The sequence below is a fragment of the Halyomorpha halys genome, unplaced genomic scaffold (assembly GCF_000696795.3).
Source record: "Halyomorpha halys isolate HHAL.00 unplaced genomic scaffold, Hhal_1.1 Scaffold10317.1, whole genome shotgun sequence".
Taxonomy (NCBI): Eukaryota; Metazoa; Arthropoda; class Insecta; order Hemiptera; family Pentatomidae; genus Halyomorpha; species Halyomorpha halys.
Window position 1 is genome coordinate 488 of NW_027111847.1, and position 4,716 is coordinate 5,203.

At 32.2% G+C, this 4,716-nt stretch overlaps 1 long non-coding RNA gene across 1 annotated transcript; it reads right to left on the minus strand.

Annotated features, from left to right (window-relative positions):
• Window positions 1–1,458: 1,458 nt before the first annotated feature.
• Window positions 1,459–3,745, minus strand: LOC136796333 (uncharacterized). Its single transcript, XR_010844037.1, has 3 exons — window positions 3,610–3,745; window positions 3,120–3,299; window positions 1,459–2,293 (listed from the first exon to the last, which is right to left on the minus strand). It is a non-coding gene; the product is annotated as an uncharacterized lncRNA (long non-coding RNA).
• Between the last annotated feature and the right edge of the window lie 971 nt (window positions 3,746–4,716).

Genomic DNA, 4,716 nt, shown 5'->3' on the forward strand with positions numbered 1-4,716 from the left:
GAACCAGAGAATGAATTTTTTTCACAATAAAGATTTTATTACCTTTATTAAACAGATTTTATAACAGAAAGTAAACTCGGTTTATAATGAGAAGATTTTATTTGTTCTAAACTTAAAACGCTTCGTTGTTTATCTAACTGCCACCTTCTATCACATCATTCGTAATAGTTAAACATTGTTGATGCATAAGGCTAAATTATGCATACTATAAAGTATAAAAATGTATAATGTTCTTACTATTTAATGATTTGGGATTTTTTTTAATGACTAGTTCAAATAAATAACTTAAAAAATGACTGTTGCATATTCATTATAATCCCGAGCACCTTTATGAATGTTCCCTAACCACTTTGCTGTGTGTATTGGTCTTTAAAAATGAGGTTTTTGTTCTTACTGCAATTATAAGTCTTATTATAAATCCCCGTGAATGTAATAACTCATCTAGCGGCATCGTGAATCTGGTTAACAATATTGAAACTCATCACACAAACGATTAATAAAAGATTAAAAAATAACAGTAAATTCGCAAATTATTTAATTAATCATATTTAATTTTTTTCTCTAACCTAACTACACTATGCAAAATATCCCATGTGTTCGAATGTACCGGCGGCGAATATCCTGTTGGCTAAGGATGAAGTCTCTACTATCCTTAGCAGCATGACAATAAAACGATCTTACAGAACTTCAATGTCCATATTTATTGATTAAATATTCATGTCTGAGTCATTATTTATATTAAGACAAATAATTTAGTTAAGTTTAGCACTCGTTTATAATAAGCTCCATTGTTATATACATATTATTTCCACCTTTTCTCTCCCATATCCTTAGCAATTCAGAATCTGCAGTTACTGAAGAGTTTCAGGTGATGGAAGTTTTAAAAAAATTATGTTGTTAAAAGAAATTTTTTCCTTTATTTTTTTTCTTCTAAAACCCGAGTGCGTGTGGATAAAGTCATGATGAAAACGGAATTTAAAAGAAAATTGAAATCTATTCAAAAACATAAGTTTACCTTAATGTCTAGAATTTATGAGAATGAAATATACTTTTCATGATCTAATGAAACACTTTTGTGTCTAGAGAAATTGTCTCGATTTTAGTTGGATTGAATCAGCGAGAGTTGTCCATCTCTTTTGCTTGGAGATGCTGTTACAAACTTCTTGAAAGAGATAAAGGCACTGAGCAGAGGTACTACTTCATCCACGTAGCAATTCGTAGCCTGAGAAATATGTGAAGCTCAGGCATACTGGTTCCTAAACGGTGGACCGTGGAAGGAATGGGCAACACATATTTTGTAATAACGTATTGTGGGAAAAATGTTTTATTGTTTACCTTTTCTGATGTTTTAATGTTATTTGAATGTGTTCAACAGATATGTTTATGCGCTATAAAAGTTCGACAAAATTTACATTTTAATAATCTAATTTTTAAATCTAACACTTTCCTGTTGTTCAAACCACCCCAGATTTTCTATTAACGATAGGGTACAGCAGCGCTAATCTTGTATAGGTTTGATGTTGATATGATCATTCCAATTAAGGTTACGGTCCAGATGAATTTCAAGGTACCATACTACTTCACTGGCACAATTCCATTGCAATTGTTGAGAATCAGTTTATTAGGTGGGTCTGCTGGACGTCTAAAGCTAAAAAGCTTGCAAGTACTTTTTTCATTGTTGAGACTGATCATTCATTTATCAGTGTATTGTTCCAGAACATTGAGGTAATTCTGCGGTATATTCTTAGTCATGATAATGTCACTGTATAAAGAAAAAACCGCTGTATCGTCAGCAATCATAGCTCTAGAGGTATCTGAGGACTGTATGTGGTATATGGTATATAGTATCTGTACATGGGAAGTTATAGAGATTGGCGGAAAGAATTGAATCTTATGAATGCATGGGTAGGTCTGATTACGGAATTCGTGTTATTTATTCCAACAGCAAATGTTCGACCATTGAGGAATGAGCACAGAATATCATAAGGTATTCAGGAGTGTATACTTTCTACCAGCATCATTCAGTGCCGATATGTAATTATAGTCTGTTCTATTAATTCATTATTTGTAGCATGAATAATTATACCCCCCTCCCTCATATGACCAATACCAGTATAAATACGTAATTAGCCAATTTACATCTCTGTAAAACGTTTCAGCATTTCTAATATTGAGATATATAATCAAAGATATTGGGAAATGTTGTTAGGACATGTACTTACTCCATATTTGAAATGTAGGGAGTTATTTATAGTCCTGGAGTGCTTACGAACCCAACATCGACGGCTTTGGCCTGAAACAAAGTTTAGAAAAATATTCTAATTAATTAGACGTCTGTGCGTCTAATTATTCCTAAAATATAGATTTACCAAAATAAATTCACCAACTACCGATTTTTCGTTAAAAAATGTTGCGTAAACAACTCTACTGCAGATCATACTTTAGAAAATTTACTCTAATTTAAATGATATCCTGATAGGTTTTTTTAGAGTTGTTGGTAGTTTTAAAGATGTAGAATTCCAAATGAAAAATATTTTTTTTTAACCTTTTTCAACAGCCATCATTTTTTATTTCCACTAACTATGGTTGGCAGATTTATCAACTTTGACTAGTAACTATACATACTTTTCATTAAAGTGGTAAAAAAAATCGGGTGAAATTACTGCCTTTTTTTCTCCTCTTGGGCTCTTGGACTACAAATGAGCTAAACGATCAATCTACGACAACCTTGCTTTGCATTTTGGTTTTCACATGGTTTGAAGAAATTGTGAAACCATTTTTTTCGAGATCACCACAGAGTGGTGAGTGGCTAATCAAGTGACAAAGTTTAGAGGGCAAACTATATTTTTTTTGCTCCTCCTCTAAGATCTCACTTCCACCCAATAGGAAAGGAAAATTTTATCACAAATATACATATTTACTTTTTACACGTTTCCCAACAACAGTTTTGCAGGCTTGGTAATTAATGTTTTTCGGATACTTCTACGATTCCCTCATTCATGCTCATGACTATGCTTAAGGACCTACAGTATTTTATTTCCTCGAGAATTTTTGCTCCGCAAATAATCAACAGATCCTCAGATTTACACGACTTTCATTTTATTGATGTCTATACTCACAACCTTTCTTTCTAATTCCACCACTTCCTCCGCTCCTTTACAGCTTGTTGAAGATTCTAGATAGAGTCTGCTTTGAGTACGAAGACATCTCCGTTGAGAAGAGTTTGTACAGGAACAGTCTTAAGGTTCCTCTTTTCCAACTACTCTTCGGTTTATCATCTGTCATTCTTTTAGGGCTACCTTTATAATTAACATTAATAATGCATTAGTAATCTGTATTTCTAGCCTGTAACTCTGAATCTGGCGGGAAAAATCTTATAAATAATTGCGGGGTCCTATGGTTGTATTTGGCCTTCTATGTAGAGTAGTTTTGGCTTTATCTCAATTTCCAAAATCATTAAAAGAGAAAACGTAATAGGATATGAAGGGGATTTAGTAAGGAAACGTCAGATTTTGGAGAGAATGTTGTATAAACATTCTATTACAAAAATGACAGCTAATTGATATTTCCTTGCTAACATATGTTAATATACAATGATAATTCACTTACCATTTCTAGTACCGTAAAGAAAAGCGTAATGTTTTTATTCACATATTCCTTGCACGTCATTATTCTTTACTGGAATTGTGAACCTGAGGAACTACTAGCCTTCTAACCTGACGCTACACTTAGATGGAAAAATAAAATCACATGATATATGGAAAAAAGTATTTTTCATAAAATATACAGGCTAAAAATATGAAAAACCGTATTATGTTAATTTGTAAATAGAGCAAATTCCAAAAATTGTTATTTAATGTTTTATGTTGTTCATATTCCTTAATGCATACGTAATTATGTTGGTTTGTGGCGTTAAAAAAACTAAAACAATAATTAGCTTTGTCAAGAAACAAGGAAGCATTTTGGAGAAAAATCCAGTTGTTTTCAAAATTGTGTCTCGTCACACTATTGCACGGGGCCAATTTTTGTATTTTTTCTATGATATATTTTAACATCAAACAAAAAGTTTTTTGTTCTTCGTCGTAAATCCCTAAAGGATACTGCAGGGCAGGAAGTATACCCCACTTATATGAAGGGATTTACCATTTCCTATTTCGAACAGATCTGCCAATTAGGACTACATCTGGACAAAATTGTTATTCCCGTACAAGACTGAAATTTCCCGTCGATTCCGACTATTACAACACTTACTAGACAAACGGATACAATTATCCGTAAAGACTTTAATATACAATATGTAGTCGATCTAGCCCGAAACAGATATCAGCCATTCTATTCTAAACTCTTAAATCACCGAAACCCATTAGTTTCTTACCTTGCTTTTTCTTCTATTTCTGACAATCCTCTGAGGTGCCTGAAAAGAAATTGGCCTCGAGATCTACTACTCTAGAAAAGTTTTGTTTTAGTGTTGGTTTGTTGGTGAACTTATTTTTTTTTTTTTCAAATAATTGAACATTTTTAAACCGAAACGTGGCCTTTCTTAAGCGCACTCTCATTTAAATTATTAAAAAATAATTATCAAATATTATGCCCGTAAACAAAAAAAAAAAAAAAAAAAAAAACAAAATAATGAAATATCTATCAGTTATTATATTAGAACTTCATTTTTATGTATCACGTTTTCACGTGCGTGTAGGTTCTATACTACTTTCAGGG